This window comes from Lissotriton helveticus (assembly GCF_964261635.1).
Source record: "Lissotriton helveticus chromosome 1_1 unlocalized genomic scaffold, aLisHel1.1 SUPER_1_unloc_63, whole genome shotgun sequence".
Lineage (NCBI taxonomy): Eukaryota > Metazoa > Chordata > Amphibia > Caudata > Salamandridae > Lissotriton > Lissotriton helveticus.
In genome coordinates, this window is record NW_027611707.1 from 1,237,448 (window position 1) to 1,256,007 (window position 18,560).

Consider the following 18,560-nt stretch of genomic DNA (forward strand, 5'->3'; position numbering starts at 1 on the left):
GCAACAAAAGTCGGGAAGCATTCCTGTAACACCTGTTGAAATTTTTCTAACAGATAATAGTCTTTAAGTAATAGCCTCTCCGGCAGCAACTTAATTTGTGACTGAAGTTTTTCTCAAATCTATTTGTATAGGTTCTTAGCAATGCAGTAATAAGGTGTTAGTCTGATATTTAATGATTAAACTGATAAGTACCTTTTTGCACTGGTATAATGGCAGTAACTGAGGGCGTTAGAGCGTGCAGAGTACTATTGTGGATGATTAGTCGCAGAACATCAGTTCCTTCTACCCTTTCTATGTTTGGGGTAAGGTTAAGGTTTGTAGTTCTGAGGATGAGGATTTATTTACATTAGATATAGCGCAACGGTGCTCCTTTAATCCATTTTTATATTTAACAGTTTTACATATCACTCCTGCACAACAGATAATGTTGAGGCGATTTACATAGAATTACAGAACAGTACACAATAAAAAGGAAACAATCTGAGATGGTCATTAACACAATAAAGTGGTGAATTCTTAAGGTTTTCGCAAGAGTGAGCAGAGTGGGTCGAGGTGTTATATCCCGAGGCAGATAGTCTCAAACTTGAGTAACTGGTTAAAAACGGTTGTTGAACAAAGGTGTTTTTCCAATCTTTTGGTTGTTAACGTGTCAGCTTCGGAGTCTTCTTTCAGCGTCTTTTCTTTGATGGTATCCAGAAGAAACCTTTAGTTGTAACTTTCTTTTATGTAGTGTGTGCTTCCTCTCTAGAATTACATGATGCTTTAGATGAACGTTATTCTGTCATGCTGAGGCAGTTTGTCTTTCTGATAATATTTCAGATGAGGATGCTGAAGCGGTCTTTCTACATTATTTCTGATGCTGTGTGCACAGATATGACTTTGCTCTGGGTTAATGAAATGCAAAATTAGAGACTTCACTTACAGGTATAGTACTTTCCTCGCCACACTTAGATTTTTGGAAATTGTTTAAACGTAGAATGCTGGATGTCCTTCAGTTTTTCAAAATAATCCTTCTTATGCCACTGACATTCAGTTGCTTAGTGCTAAATCTTGCTTTCTTCGTCCGTAATTTCAATCACCTATAGTATTAAAATTAAATAGTTAATACATGTACATTTCCAAAAATATAATTTACAAGCCAAATCAATGCAGAATTTTGAAAATGTTGAGCTGTTTTTCAGACAGTGCAGAGTGTAGAATGGTAGCATGAGAGTACTTGGATGTTGGAGTGAGGTTTTGTAGAATTTTCAACATTTTATTAAGCTCACAAAGGATACATGTACCCTATGGAGTTGCAACATAGAATCCCAAAGGCAGATATGAAAGTCATATGGACTGGCACCAAACAGATATTAAAAACATATACACTATTAATTAATTTGTAATGCACATTTCTGGGAAGGGAATGACTCCTCCACGGACAACAGGCGTTTTCCCCTGCCCTGAGTTACCACCTACTTGTATGTGGTTTCCTGACTTTTGAGTTTTGGCCTCTGCCTCAAGCAAATCTATTGGGCGTTGTGAGGACTATGCCTAGACCTATCCCTCAACTATGGTCCAGAGTGTGAATCAAGGGCAATGAAATTAAGGCATACTTTCATGTGTTCATTTTATTCCACCTGATCATTAGTTGTTAGGTTTTTCTGCACCTGGATTTACTGGGTGCAGAAAACCAGGACACAATCTTTTTCCAGACAGAAACCTTAGACTGAAAAGACGCATAAGACTCTGGGTGCAGCAGAAGCAGCCAAGACATATGCTGTTTTTTTTCACTAACTGGGGGAAACACACAATTCTTCCCTCTGTTGGTGTTCACAGTTGTTGTCGGCCTGTGATTCGGTGTTGAGTGCAGAGTGTATCGATTAGAGCCGAGGAGGATTTGACGAGCAAGCGGATCGGAGTCTGGGACGACTACCAGGGTTTGTTTTGTGACCGGTTCCCGCTTCACCCGTGTCTTGTTATACGGGCGCTTTAAGTTCTACGGATCTGCGATGGAGGCAGGAACGGCCGCTGCCAGCACCGTGGTGCTAAGGCGCTGCTAGTGCTGCTCGTGCGGCGGCTGCTGCAGAGCACAGAGAAGCCTTGGCCTGCCACCTGATTTATGTCAAAAATGTGTTGATTATTTTTTTTTTCCACAGTCCACAGGCAAAAATTACATCATCACTTGGTCCCATGCAGGGGATCAGAAAGCCTCAACAGAATTATAACAGGTGGACAAAGTGCATTGATCAATGTAAATCAGCTCCTCCTCTTATTAGATAAGCCAAATGAAAGATACAGCTTCTAAGTGCCCCGGAGCTTAGAGAGAGAGAGATAAAAAAGGAAAAAAAGAAGATGATGCAACTTTGCTAAGCCAGCAGATAGGTCTAAAGAAAACTCAACGGCCTTCTGTAACGGTAATTTCTCCAGGTTGCTCCACCAAGGTGTTGTATGCGGAATAGCCAAAAAGCGTGGACAAACTCATCCTAATTTGGGATAAGTAATTATGAATCTAACAAGGAACAAAGAAAAAAAACGAATAAAAAACCACTTCCCGGCGTGGCTACCGGCCGAGAAAGATAGCCGCGTTCTAGCATAGCTCTGTGACTGCAGGGCACCTTCCCCGACAATCCGCACAATAATCCTGACTTCAGCAGGCGCTGCTACGGCTGTATAAAAACGGGAGATCTTCTGGTTCCCGGTGAAGCAATCCGCTACTCCAGACTCCTAAAACTCAAGCGGCTATGAGACAGTGCAACCGGGGCCTAACAGCACTACGGAAGCCGGGGACTAAAGTTTCACGGCGGCCCGGCATACAGATGACCCGACAAGAACTGCTCCTGGACACAGAATAAAGGCAGCGAAAACCAAAACGGACGCGGCTGCGCGCACAGGACATCCTCGGACTACAAGGTACTGGTGACTGCTGGAGGAGGCAGAGAGGGGGCTCTGAGTGAAAACCCGACGTTACCGGGCAGGGACTGTGGACTGGGGACGCCGCAGTACGGCGGCACATCAATAAATGGGGGAAATGTCTGACCACATTTGCCTGTCGTATTGGCCTAGAATAGCAAGAGAATTAGCCGCCCGGAAAGTAGTTGCCGTCATGGTGGAAAACTTCTTTCCAATGGAATCAAGGTGTCTGCCATCTTGATCAGGAGGAGCCGATAATGGAGACGAGGGATTCCTGGCACGACGTTGTGCTGCCTGGGAGATAATCAAATCTGGCTTTGGTTGACCAATAAGACAGGCTGGGAATCATCCGGGGCCTTGTACTTCATATCCAGGCGTAGCAGGACTGCAGGAATGGAAGCAGGGTTTTCATGACCTTCAAACCGTCCTGCCAGATTAAGTCAATGATCGGGATAGCCCAAACCTGTTTCCGTGGCTGGTGTTTGGAATCATACAAGAAACAGTCGTATTCCTTGGTGACTCTAGGAAGTTGGAATCTCTTGGACTCCCTGTCCATTAACATGGAACACACCTATGTCAGCTGACGGAGAGTCAACAGGAATTGGAGTGGTAGGTGACTGAGTCTGAATTTGATAATTGTCCCACTCAGTAAGGAGGGATCTATCATCCAACTCCCCATTTTATCTGTCATCATCAGTGGTGTGTGCGTCCTCCGGGTGATGAGACATCGATGCCACCGGAGAAACCGGAGGTGGCGGCTCGATGATCAATGAAGGCAGAGGAAGATGCGTCTGTAGGACAGATCAGGCCGACTCCGAGGGAGGAAATTAGCGGTAGTAGTCATCAAGCATATGTTGCAAATTAGAGATGAGAGACATGGGCATCTGCACTGTTGGATTCTCAAGTGGTGGTTGAGTATTAGGCTTGGGGTAATAATCATATCCTTGGTCATCATCAATATCTTGGCATTTGATAAGAAGCTCCAAAGGAGTACGAATAGCACGGAACCTGTCATCCTCTTCCAAATCCTCCTTATCAGCCCCATAGTCAAAAAGCTCCACAGGAAGATTTGGAGATGGTTGAATTGGCAATAGATCCAAAGAAGAATTCCTACGTTGAAGTAGGGAAACATCCGTCGTTCCTGAAGGCGGCAAAAGTGTTGCTGAAGAGTTCAAGGGGATTAGAGACATCAAAGCTGAAGGTGGAACCAAGGATGCCGCTGACAACTCAGCGGTCGACGACGAAGTAACATAAGGGAAGGCTTCTGTGCTGTCATTGAGGCAACCGTCGACGAGGCATCTGTTGACGAAGCAGGTAGAGCCTTGAGAGCCATCGACCGTCTCGTCGGCGAGGAGGCATCCGTCGGCGACTTACTGGAGACATACCTCTTTTTCGTCGACAACGAAGTGAGGGAGGTGGCAGACGGGCGAGGCTTCACCGACACCATGACAAACATCAACTGAGAGGACGCCGACAGCATAATCATTGTAGGTTGAGGAGAAGAGAAGGTAGAAGTTGTTGTCGTAGCAGTGGCAACGGAAGTCTTCATCGACGACGAGAGACCCATTTTTTTTAGGCAAATGTGTCTCAGGAAGAGACTTAGATGCCTGAGTTCTCTTCCAGTATTTATCTTCTAGGGGTATCCTGATCAAAGTCATAAGCAATGAATATTCCCGCCCACGTGCGGGGACCCTGGAAATAATATAAAAATATATATGTAAATCCCATATAACTAGCTCCTCATATATGTATGCACATATATCATTGTTTCTCACACCAATGCAGCCCCAAAACTGAGGCTAAACAATGTAATTACTCATACATGTACTGAATTAGCAAGGAAATAAAAAACACATTAGGTCAAATGGCCCTTGAACTCTGTGGTTTAATGAGCAAAATACTCATAAATCATGAAAATTGCTAATAAATAGACATTGTTAGCCCATAGGCTGCATTGTAAAGCAAAAGCATAGAAAATTAAACCATTTTCAACAAATAAAACTGGCACCGTGCCTTTAAGGCAGCCATGACCCCTGGCTTCCCATCATGCCTCAGGGGTGACAGTGAGGTCAGTTGTTATTTGCATAACCCAGAAGACAGGGCTCAACAATGAATTAGAAACACATAGTCATATCTCATTTGCCTGGGGAGGCGGCTGGGTTGCTTATGACTTTGATGAGGATACCCCTGGAAGAGAACTAGGATTACAGGGAAGTAACTTATCCTTCTCTTCCAGGGGATCCTCATCAATAGTCATAAGCACTGACTAGAATAGCAAGCCCAACCAACCACCAGCAGGCAAATGAGAAGAAACATGACCCAACCAAAACAATTGTAACAGCCAAGCTAGCTGTTAAACAGATTCCGCAAGGCCTACTTGGGTACCTGCTCTAGCGTCTGAATCTAGACAATAATGCCTGGTAAATGTATGGACGGACCTTCAGGTGGAGAAGTGTGGCTCAATGGTTAGAGCAGGCAGACCTCGATGCAGAGCTCTGGCCAGGGACTAGGGTTCGATTCCTGCCTCGGCGGGTCTCGGGCTCATTAATTCCCCTGACCGGATATTCTCGCCTCAGTGCCTATTCTGATCATGGGTCCCAGGCTGCAACTCTGGGCAATAGCTTGCTTAGTCTCCACAACGGCCCCCACAACGCGAGGGATGCCTGGTCTGTAACATGGGGGTGCCCAGGAGTGGACACTTCACAGGGAAAGCCAGGAAGGGTTCCCTTGCGGTATTCGTACAAGCGCCGGGAAACCCACAGCGGGTAGCTGTGCACTATACAAGCACAAAAACATTTACATTTACATATACATTTCAGGTCGCTGCCTTACAAATCTCAGACATAGGCAAATTATTAAGAAAAGCCGCAGTAGCCGCTTTCCCTCTGGTAGAATGCGCCTTGGGAGAAAAACACCCAGGGTCTTCTCCGCCAACTGATAAGCCAGCTTAATACAAGAAACTATCCACCTTGAGATAGAACGTTTCGAGGCTGCATAACCTGGTCTGATCGATCCATAGTTGACAAATAACTAATCAGACTTACGTATAGTTTAGGACTTATCAAGGTCAAATTTCAGAACTCTTTTCAGGTCCAAAGAATGCAATGCCCTCTCAGCTGGTGTGGAGGGATTGGGAAAAAGGTGGGTAGAGAGATGGTCTGGTTTACATGAAAATTTTACACCACCTTAGGTAGAAAAGAAGGATGTGTTCTCAACACTACCCTATTCAGACGGAACACTGTGTAAGGCTCTTTGGCACAGAGAGCTTGAATTTCGCTCACCCTGCGAGCCGACGTGATTGCTACCAAAAAAGCAGCCTTCCACGAAATATGCTGCAAAGTTGCTTTATAAATGGGTTCAAAAGGTGGACCCAACAATTTTGATAGCACCAGGTTCACCTCCCTGGGGGGTGACGGAGGTCGCACTGGGGGATAAACCTTTTCGAACTCCTGCAGAAAATCCTTCACAGCTTGCAACTGGAAGAAAAGAAGGTTGGGAAGGTGATCGCCTATAAGCTGTTATCGCAGCCAAATGCACTTTAATAGAATTAAACTTCAACCCAGCTTTAGCCAGATACACTAAGTCGTTCTGCATACACCACATATAGAAGTGCTTCCACTTGCATGCATAAGAATGTCTTGTGGAAGGACGCCGTGCCTCTTTTAATATGGACATGCAGTCTTGCGGAAGTCCTAGGTGGCCGTATTGTATGACCTCAGGAGCCATGCTGCCAAGCTCAGTGACGGAAGGTTGGGATGATGAATCCTCCCGTTCATCTTGGATAGCAGGTCCGGCCTGCATGGCAGCTTCCTTTGCGGGCTCACTGACAGATGGAGAAAGTCCGTGTACCACCATTGTCTCGGCCAATCGGGGGCGATGAGGCTCATCGCTGTGTACGAGTTCGTCAGCTTGCTCCTCAACTTCGGGATCAGCGGAAGGAGTGGAAAGACGTACACAAATTCACCGGAACAGTTTATCAAAAGGGCATTCCCTTTCGACCCTGGGCGGTAGAATCTTGAGGTGAAGTCTCGGCATTTGGTGTTTTCGTCGTCCGCGAAGCGATCTATGGTGGGACGACCCCAAGACTGGAAGATGTCTTCGACAACCTTGTCGTTAAGAACCCAGTCTTCTCTGTCTTCGAAATGCCGGCTTAGAGCGTTCGCCGTCACATTCTGTTCTCCTGGGAGGTGGACTGCTGTGATTGATAGATTGCGAGCCAGGAGCCAATGCCAAATGTTTTGGGCCTTCAGCTAAAGAGCCCGTGAGCGTGTACCTCCCTGCTTGTTCAGGTAGTACATTGTGATGGTGGGGTCCGTCTGTACTAACACGGACGAGTCCTGAATCGAGGGAAGGAACGCTTTGAGGGCGAAGTGGACTGCCCTCAACTCCAGCATGTTGATGTGGTAAGTACGCTCTTTGAGGGACCACAGACCTTGCATTTGGAGATGACCCATGTGTGCTCCCCATCCTTGCAAAGATGCATCTGTGATTAACGTCTGGGCAGGAGGAGTTTGATGGAACAGAATTCCGACCTGCATATTTTTCTTCTTTGCCCACCAAGGAATGGATGCCCGCGCTGCGTCTGACAGTGTGATTTTGTCATCCCAGCATGCTGACTGTTGGTCCCACTTGTCCTCCAGATCCTGCTGAAGAGGACGTATTCGTAGTCTGGCATTCGGGACCAGGAAAATGCAGGATGCCATCGACCCTAGCAGGGAGGCAATCCTTCGCACCTTTAGGTCCTTGCTGCGAAGCACCAGTTGACACTTCTGAACTATGGAACACTGTCTCTTCTCCGAAGGAAACCCTTTTCCTACCTCGGAGTCTAGCAGAGCTCCCAGGAAATGTATCTTCTGAGTAGGCTGTGAGATTGGCTTGTTGAAGTTCACATGCAGAGCCAACCGGTGGCAGAGGTCGATGCAGCTCAGAAATTGATTTCTTACACTGTCTGGGGAAGGACCTTTCAACGGCCAGTCATCCAGGTATGGGTACACGAAGACACCCCTGTGGCGTAGAGCGGCCTCTACCACTGCGACACACTTCGTGAACACTCGAGGTGCTGACTTCAACCCGAACGGGATGACTTTGAACTGGAAGTGAGAGGTCCCCAACCGGAACCGAAGCAATCTTCTGTGATTGTGAGCGATCGGCACATGAAAATATGCATCTTGTAGGTCCAGCGAACACATCCAATCTCCTCTCGTGAGATGCGGATATATTTGATGAAGCGCCAACATGCAAAACCTCTCTTTCTTGACATACAGATTGAGTGTTCTCAAATCCAGAATGGGTCTGTATTCTGCTTTCTGGCCCTTTTTCCTGACTAGAAAACATCAAGAATACACTCCTTTCTCCCTTTGAGAGATTGGCACCCTCTCGATGGCCGACTTTTCGAGAAGGATAGCCACTTCTTTTTTCAGAAGTTTCAGCTGATGACTTGATGTTGGCATTGGAGGAACGGGTGTAGGCAGTTGTTGGAAATTAAGACAGTATCCATTCTGAAGTGTAGCTAACACCCAGCGATCTTTTGCAATGGTATGCCACTCTTCCATATGATGCGCGATGCTTCCCCTCACTGGAGTGGTTAACGGCGCTGGGGGAAGGAAGGACTAATGGCTTGGATTGGGCTTTGTTGGAATTGTTGCCCTGGCGCTGATTTCCACCACCTCTGGAATTACGCCTGCCTCTATATTGAGACTTCTGCTGCCCCTGTTGGTCCTGACCCTTCTGCCACTGAGGGGATGGAACCCTCTGCTTGGAAGAGACTTTACTGTAGGGACGAAACCTCCTCTGAAACTCTTTTTTCTTTTCAATCCCCACAGCTTTAAGAGGGTCTAATTATGCTTTTATCCGCTGCATCTCTTCATCGGTACCTGCCCCAAACAACGATGTTCCTGAAAAAGGCAAGTTCAAGATCCGGGATTGAGCTTCTGGTTTCAATGCAGTAAGACGTAGCCAGGAAGACTTTCTTGCACACACTCCGGGGGCATAGCCATGCGCTGAGAGGGTCGCACCTTCCGCTGCAGCGCTGATGATTTGGTTGGAGACTTGGCTGCCCTCCAAGAGAATCTCCTCAAAGTCCTTTCGTCCTCTTGCGGAAGTTTCTCGATGAACCGCTGCAGAGAATCCCACAGGGACCTATCATAGCGGCCCAAAAGGGCTATCGCATTGGATACTTTCAGGAGTGAGGCTGAGGTGTTGCAGACTCTTCTTCCACATGAATCCTGCGACTTGCTCTCCCCTAACATTAGGTACTGTGGAGGAGGAAGCTACAGCATGAGATTTTTTCACCACTGCGATGATGACCGAGTCTGGTGGCCGAACGCCTCTGAGGAAGAGTGGATCCTCCTCTGGCAAGTGATATTTCTTGAGAATCCTCACTGGAGCGGCCTTTATTGTCGCTGGCGTGAGGAACAACACCATAACCGGTTCTATAATCCCCGGAACCAAGGGTAGCAGAGGTTTGGGCGCAGACCTATGATGCAAAGTCTCAAAAATAACTGAGGTTTTGGTCTGGTGCGTTGTCATGGGAACACACAGCTTAAGAGCCCCTCTGCCCAAGATGTCTTGAAAGGTAAAGATGTCATCCACGGGATATATTCTGGATGGAGGACTGTCCGTCAAGGTCTGAGAATAATCCCTATGAGATCGAGTAGGGGAAGAGGAAGAAGTGGGAGATCTGCGTTCCCTTCTTCTGCTCCTAGACCTGGACCTCCGTCTGCTGGAGCACACCGGGGTGCGCGATTGTTCTCTGGGCCTGGACACTGGTTTGTCTCGAGCTGCTGCCAGCCTGGCTGCTGTTTCCTTGTCTGGCGCCCTGTGATGGAGAGGCCTGTACCATCTTGGTGACAACCTGATGGAGGGCGAATTCTGAGTATCTCTCCTCACAGGCAAACTTGTTGGTGGGGGTGATCTCCTCTGTTCATGCAGCGAACCATCAGGAGAATGCCTGGACCTCTCACTGTTGGAGGAATATATCACTACATCTGGCGATCTATTCCGGTGAGAAGAGTGAGAGCCTGAAGAAGATGATGAAAGGCTCACTGGAGGCAAATTCTCTCTGGAAAGGCTTCTAGACCGGGATCTTGAGCGACTCCGTGATGCCTCATCCGCTGGACCCGTCTTCCTTTTAGCAGGAAGACTCCTGCTCCCAGGAGAATGCTCAGTAGACCTAGAGTGTCTCCCTGAGGTCGTCTCTCCCTCTGCCGCCAACGCCGACTGTGGAGATCTCAGCTGCGACGGCTGTCTGTGACCTGGCGACGGAGATGGTAAACTTGACATCGTAGCTTTCTGGGTCGACGTGGACCTGGGCAGGACCGGCCTCGACACCGATGATGGAAGCTGCTCCGAGGCTAGTTGAACCTCTCCTTGCGGAGATCTATGGCTCGACGTCGAACACCTCTGGGATTCAGATGGAGAGACTTGCCTCGACATCGGACTTCGGTGTTGAGAAGTCGACGACATACGACTCGACGTCGAGAGTCGATGCTTTGACGACGACGGAGGATGCTGCGACGGAGACTGCCTCGAAGTCGAGTGCCGGTGATGATCCGTCGACCAAGTGTGTCTCGACGTTGAGCGTCGGTGGCGAGGTGACGACGGAGTGTGTCTCGACGTTGAGCGCCGGTGGTGAGGTGACGACGGAGTGTGTTTCGATGTCAAGCACCGGTGGTGAGACGCCAGAGTGTGCCTCGACGTCGAACACTTATGACTAGGCGTCAACGGAGGAAGCTTCGCCGTCGAAGGCCTATGATGCTGCGTCGACGGTTGACGTCAGCGGAGGTACCTTGGATCTCGACGCTGAAGTCTTCATCGTTGAAGGAAGATGACTCGTCTTCGACGTCGTCTTCGTCGCCGCTGGAAGCTTCGACACTGATCCTGACGCCGAAAGTGAACAAGTCGGGACTTCTCTCGACGTCGATCGCGTCCTTCATTTTTTCTGTCTCTCAGGAGGCCTACCTCTTTCAGAGAGGCCATAGATCCTTATCCTCTCTCTATCCTTGAGGGTTCTCCTAGAAAGATTCTTGCAGTGTTCACAAGGGTCTGCAGAGTGTGTCTCACAGAGACAGAGGATACACACAGGTCCTGGCCTTCTTCTTCCCACAGGAAGGGCAGGTGTCAAGAATAGAAGGCATTTTGACAAAAATATTCTTTTTTTGAAAGTCAAAAAAGGCAGCACTAACACTCTAAGCTTAAAAGACGTCAAGTGAAAGTAAAAATTGAGGAAAATCCCTAGTATTTTTTGACAGAAAGTCAAACAAGGGAGGAGCTGTTAAACCAGGGTCCTGACTGAAGGAGCTGGAAAGAACAACTGTCCTAACTGTCACCCCTGAGGCACGATGGGAAGCCAGGGGTCATAGCTGCCTTAACGGCACGGTGCCAGTTTTATTTGTTGAAAATGGTTTCATTTTCTATGCTTTTGCTTTAACAATGCAGCCTATGGGCTAACAATGTCTATTTATTAGCAATTTTCATGATTTATGAGTATTTTGCTTCTTAAAACACAGAGTTCAAGGGCCATTTGACCTAATATGTTTTTTATTTGCTTGATAATTTAGTACATGTATGAGTAATTACATTGTTTAGCCTCAGTTTTGGGGCTGCATTGGTGTGAGAAAAAATTATATATGAGCATACATATATGTCGAGCTAGTTATATGTGATTTACATATATATTTTTATATTATTTCCGGGGTCCCCGCATGTGGGCGGGAATATTCAGTGCTTATGACTATTGATGAGGATCCCCTGGAAGAGAACTTGGGTTGTAAGGGTTGAACCTGGCCTCTACTCACAAGGTGACCCAAGTATGCAACCTTTCCCTGCCCTATCTTGCACTTGCATGCCTTGATAACGAGGCCTGCACTTCTCAGAGCCTCCAGTACTTTCCTAAGGTGGATCAGGTGATCCTGCCAGGTAGAGCTAAAAACAGCAATATTGTGTAGATATGCTGCACTCAAGGATTCCAATCCAGCAAGGGCTTAGTTCACCAACCTTTGAAAAGTGGCAGATGCATTTTTCAAACCAAAGGGCATTACAGTGAACTGATAATACCCATCTGGGGTTGAAAATGCAGATATTTATTTTGCTCCTGGAGTCGTCAGACCTATATGCCAGTACTCAGATCCTTGGCTGCTCCCAACCTGTCAATAAGTTAATCTGCCCATGGAATTTGGCATGCATCAGTTTTGATCACAGCATTCACGCCCCAATAGTCCACACAAAACCTAATTTCTTTCTTACCATCCTGGCTATGAGGCTTGTGGATTATGACAACTGGGCAGGTCCAGGGGCTCTCAGAAGGCTTTAGAACTCCCAATTCCAGCATCATGCTTACTTCAGCTTTGATGCTCTCTTTCACATGTTCGGTCGGCCTGTATGTTTTATTCTCGAAAGGTAGCCTTTCATCAGCGTCTACAGCATGGATACACCAGCTAGTCTGGTGACAGGTCAAAAAGAAGAGCTCAGCAAACTGATTTAGGACTTGTCTGCAATCAGTCTCCTGATGGGCAGGTAGGGTGTCTGACAAGACGGCACCTTCCACTGACCCATCTTTTGGATTGCTGGACAGGTCAGGGGCAGGTTAACTCTTTGCTTCCTGATCCTCATCTGTAACCATGAGCATGGTCACATCTGCCATGTCATATTAGGGTGTAAGGCGGTGGGCATGGACGACCCTCTCGGGGTTCCTGTCAGAGCCAGGGTCTACCAGGTAGGTGACCGCCCCTTTTCTTTCTAGGATAGGGTAGGGTCTACTCCACTTACCTTGCCGAGCCCTAGGAGCCACAGGCCTCAAAACCCACACCATCTGCCCAGGCTGGAACTCAACCATAGCAGCCTTTTGTCATCACCAGAGCTTCTGGAGCTAGGCTGGCCACAACGTTTTTGCTTGCTTTTTCCACGTACTCATACATCCTGGAGCAAAAGCCAAACACATAGTCCACTATATCTGCTAAGGTTCAACAAGAGGTTTCTCCAATCCCTCTTTCACAAGGCACAGTGGTACCGACAGGAAACCCAAACAGAAGTTAAGATAAGGAGGACCCTACTCCTTTCTGTGGCCCTTCCCAATAGGCAAAAAGCAGGCAGGGAAGTAAGACATCCCATCTTCTTTTGAGTTTTTCAGGAACTCCACCGATCATGCCCTTCATTGTCTTGTTAAATCTTTCAACAAGGCCATTACACATAGCAGAGTGGCTTTGGCCACACTGACCAGGACGTATGCAGCGGGGGATTTGGACCCCTAATATTATGCCGTTCAATTTCAACACGCAGCTCGATGGCTCAACACAGTCCCTAGTTGGCAAATTCGGCTCTCGGCGGGAATGGTGGATGCTGGTTGTCTTCCAGAGCTGTTAATGGAAGAATCGGGAACACCAAGAGCTAATCCATATATTGTGCGACAAACGGCCAGAGTATGGCATTGGTTTGTAGTGAGAGTACTTAAGCGCGCACCATTCCATAGGGAGCTCCCAATCTGGATATTAAAACCAATCAGGCAGATGGCACTCAGTATGTCCTTCAAGGCATGGAGTGAGGGGGATGCGAGCAATAAGGTGAATTGTACCCAGATGAGACTTATCCCCTTTAAACATGCCCGCAAAGAGTTTGGTCTAAGCCAGGGGCAATTTTTACAACATGCGTGCTTGGCAGACACAACTAAGCACAACTGGCCATGCTGTCCGACAGCTCCGCCGCATACTCCAACCCTTGAGATACTGCTAACCTATGGTGCGTGTAGACACCTAATTATGCATCTTTACAGAACAATGCGATCAGATACAGTAGGCACTACACACGGCCCGAGAGGCCTGGAATTTAGACTTTGACATTCCAATGGAAGATCAAGACTGGCAGCAGGCCTGTGAACTAATACGCATGGTTTCTAGTAATGCCCATTTTCGACTGATACATTATAATTTTCTGCGAAGAACCTACTAAACGGCACAAGACCTTCATCGAATGGTCGGGTCTTGGCCAGATATATGCTTGCGCTGCAACATTGTGGGGGCTGATTTCGTACATTAACCATGGTCCTGCGATGCAATACACTCCTTCTAGCAACAAGCTGTCGAAGAAATGGTGCATGCCACACAACTTAGTATTGAGCTGACACCCAAATGCTGTTTATTAGGCCTGTTTAGATGTCAGAAGGGCGCAAGATAACCTATACATATGGTACTGGCATGACGTAGAATTGCAATCACATGACTGCCCCAGCATACCCCAGCGATTGTGCTCTGGCATCGAGATGAGCTTCTTCTCATGCTGAACGCTTTGATGCTGCCTCTCTTGTCATCGAGCCTGATGATCGGGTAGAGTCCTCTTGGACCGAAACGACTTACAAGGGTCGCAGTCTTCCTTCTTGTGCTCCGGAGAGAGGAACAAGTTACAAACTTGATGTACGTCGGTGGAGGGTACTTGGTGTGGCACTCAGGACAGAAATGGAATGGAGTCTGTTCCATTTGCAGATGGCTGGCCCTACGCAGCAAGGCCCGACGGTTGCCCACAAGGTTTTCTATCAAAAATTGAGAGTTTTCCAAACTATTTGAAACGAGGAGAACAGGGAAACGCGTACTGAAACAATACAGTTGAGGGTAGAGTGGACTGCGCACTGAGGGGAACCTGAAGAGCGGTTTCGGAGTGCAGCAATATGCACCCGAACCCGTTTGGGGTAAAAAACAATCTAACAATGGAGTCAATGCCCATGTGCACTATCACCAAAAGGTGGTCACCTTACCTCGTGACTGGAAAGACTTCTTCAAAGATAAACAACTTGCAAACATCCGGACCCAACACAAGATGGCAGGAGTATGCAAAGCATGTGCATCTACAGCATACATGCCTAGAACAGAGGATTAATGGCCCCAAATCCATGCTGTGGTATCGTCATGTTGTGGCTGAGTGTGCCATGTGATGTGGCAGGCTATAGTGCTTGGTGTGATTTGGTCATTTTTGACAAGGTGGAGTACTGAAGGCTTAGGCATTTTTTTATTTTCTTTGTTTTTGGGATCGTGTGATATAGTGCGTTACCTACTGTATGATGTAAGTAAATAATTGCTAATATACAGTAAGGATGTGGGGTGAGTGTATTTAGGTCTGAAGACATGCTGATTATATGCAGAATAACAGGTCCGGGAAGTCACTGCTGACTAGAGCAGGTTAGCAGCTGCACAGGCCTTGGGCATTGATCCTATTGAGGATAATATGTGACGGGCACTGGTGACTGGAGCTGGCTAGCAACAACGCTGGCTTCTGTTATTCATTACAAGCAGGGTAACAATACATGTCAATATTGACTGGAACTGGTTGGCAGTAAAGTTAACCTCTGGTTTTGAATATTAGCAGGAATTAAGGTACAGGGGTCACTACTGACTGGAGTTACTTAGCAGGATAATAGGTCTTAGGGAGCCAATACTGACTGAAGCTGGTTAGTAGGATCACTAGTCCCAAGGTGCTACTAATGACTCAAGTTGGCCAGAATGATAACAAGTCCCAGGGGCCAATACTAACAGGATCTGGCTAGTAGGCTTACATACAGGCCCAAGGGGCCACTATTGACTGGAGCTGGCTAAAGGAATAAGAGGCCCAAGGGTGGGGGGGGTGCGAGTGACTCCAGTGACCGGGGTTGGCTAGAAGCATTGACAACCTTTGGTATTGATTAAGTGCAGGATTCCAGGTCACAGGAGGCACTGCTGAATATGGCTGGATAGCAGCAGTGGTGGCCTCTACGAAGAAGGAATTGAGAAAGCATAACTGGATATACTGGTTTCTTTAATACCGATAATTGTTTACACATCATACACATCAATGCCACAACGTGAATTGATAATTACATTACCAAATTACAATATTCTTATATTAATTTGATGTGACTGTTCGCCTTAATATGCCTGCAAAGTTACATGATTCTATTAGGGCTCAGGACCATTTTATTTAGTGATGTGCATCTGCACACTTTCCTGTATCTTGTAGTAAATTGAATATTGACAAACAGAAGTGTTATTTCCAGAAACAGTGAATTCTGCAGCTTGTCTGTGTATCTTTTATCTGCACCTCACGGACTCCTCAAATTCACCTGGAGAGAAGATCCTGCCTCCTACTCATTAGTGTCGTTTCAGTAACTGTTTCTATCACGTGTTCATGTTTTATTGACTTGTATTAGGAGAAAAGTGTATAAAAATACCTTGTGTAGCATTAGCATTATATACTTCAACTTGCTTTAGGGTGGATGCTCTCGTCCATTGCAAAGACAATTGTCACTTGTTAGTTTGCTTGGCCTTTTGCTATTTTTGCATTAAATGTATGATAGATTTGTTGGCCTCGCGGTGTGTTGCGTTTTATTTTACATAGCACAAGAGATGCTGAGGAAAATGTCAGTCCAGTATACACATTCTTCATATAAATCAACTCACAGTATACTGTTCTGGAGGTTCAGTCCCACAGACATTATCTCTACCTGAACGCAGGCACCCTAGGAAGCATGTACTTTTCAAACCAATTGCCCTCTGATGCGGCGTCCTCGCTATTGGATAAGTCAATATGTCCTGAATTTTAGGAGGGTTACCGTATCCAGTGCACTCTGTTAAACAGTGCTCACCTGTGGTAGTAAGAAGTTAATGGGCACCTTATCACCTATGCACGGTGCAGGGCTTTGAGTTACAGAGCTCCTCACGTTGTGGAGAAGATTAGGTCACATTTACCCATTTTCCCATATTTGGTCCTGATGAAATGCCAACAGATTGCTCCATGACTACACAAGGCATGAAAAACGTTGACGCTCATTTCTCTCCTGCGCGGCACGTTCTATTGAGTGTGCGGGGCCATTACGGAACCGCTCCGTCATCAGCACAGCTCACCCGAGGCTGGTGACGGAGCGCTTCCGTCACCAGCGTGTGAGCGCTGCGCGGCCCCCCCGCCCCCGTAGCGCTGCAGCGGAATAGCCGCCGCAGCGAAGGGGTTAACTATATTGTGGCAACTGGTCGATAGTTGATCTTATATTCAGACTTCACCAATCTCACATCTTATGACGCAACATCCTCTGTCCTACTATGCTCATCCGGCGTACTTAATAAAAGATGTGAGACAAAGTGCGCTCTTGTGCTGCCCGCCAGGCATTGTAGCGACGGCCTGGTGAGGAGTATAGCCCAATGAGGAAGCATGTCACCTTCAGGTGAGTGAACGCAACTTGTCTTAAAAGCACATGCTTCCTACGGTGTCTGCGTTCAGTTACAAATAATGTCGCTGGGACTGAACCTCCAAAAACAGTATACAGTGATTTGTCTGTTTTATGTTGCTGCTACAAGCTCCTTACCTGTGCAAGTTATCTGGATAGATGCAGGGGGCAGACCCAAACCAGCCACACGTGGAGATCAATGACAAATACTGAAGATTTAACAGAGCTTCCAAGCTGGTGACCATTACTTAATTGACCCTGAAAATAAAAGACACATTTTTAGTATTCTGGTGACTCATGACCATAAAAAACAAAGGTTATAAATTCAATATTGTCTCAAATACTTAAAAAATGGAACTGGATGTGCTGAATCTGATGTTGCCCCCAGGTCATGCGTGACAGACACCTTCCACCACTATTGCTTATGGGACTTGTAGTTTTGTTTTTCTCATTAAAAGGATGGGTTCTAAAGTCCCAGTGTTCTAAGTGATGTTAGTTAAAAACAGAGGCCTGAGTGAGGGTGAAGCATGACACTGCTCTGTTTAGCAGTGAGATGAATGACAGTGCCCCAGCCCTTCCATTCTTTGACCTACAGAGGCTCGTCGGCCATTCATATTTATTTGCAACAGCAAATAATCTTTTATTGCAACTTGTGTCACTGAAGAGATACAATCCATGGAAGTGTTTAATTAACTACTGACAAACATGAACAATCAAGAACATGAGTTTCTGGAAAACTATCAAGCACCCAATCAGAATCAGCCGCCCTTCACACCCAGGAATTCTTGAGGCTTTGGAGAGGATGAATTGCACGTGGTATAAGAGGAACACTACATCGACTCAAAGCTCACTTCTCAGGGATGTACTGAACTGCCAGCCTCATGGCACACTTAGCCAGCTCTTCACCTCCTCCTCCTCAAACTGTTGACCAGCTATCAGGGCAAATGAGTCTGCAGCAAAGCCTCGCTGGCTTGGTTCCACACCGGACCAGGCAAGGTGATCAACTCCATACTCCTCCGAGTCAGCAAGCACTCTGGTCGAGCCAGTCCTAACCCCACATGAATGTTCCCCATCACAGCTATTTTAATGGTACTAGGTTATGTTTCTGCCAAATGATTGAGTCAAAAATTGAAAGGTTTGACTATGAAGTGCTGAAAGTGAAATCATGAAGTTTTTCAATATTTCTGAGTCTGCCACAGTACACAGGAGCATTATTTATCTACAGCAGCAAATCATGTATGTGCCCTGTAGAAAGCACATTTGAATGAAACATGGAAGGCATTGCAGCCAACATCATAGCAACATCATAGCAGAGTGAAAGATAACTTGTGTTATTATTCCAGCAGAACGAAATGCCATTCCTAATGTGTACGTCATTTTAAAGACAAACCCAGAAAAATGTACGGTCAGTGTTGTTCTTCTGCCAGTTAAAAGACAATCTCCATTAATGTGTCAGGAAATAAAATACTATGAGAAATCCTACTTGTTGGCA

The 18,560-nt window shown here is 46.7% G+C and overlaps 1 protein-coding gene across 1 annotated transcript in view; it reads right to left on the minus strand.

The window, feature by feature from the left end:
• The window catches only part of LOC144806331 (uncharacterized), a 438,966-nt gene that overhangs the window by 373,096 nt on the left and 47,310 nt on the right, over positions 1-18,560 (minus strand). Inside the window, exon 5 of the mRNA XM_078672719.1 lies at positions 17,207-17,326. The gene's annotated coding sequence lies outside the window, so the exon portion shown is untranslated. The remainder of the gene's footprint in view (positions 1-17,206; positions 17,327-18,560) is intronic.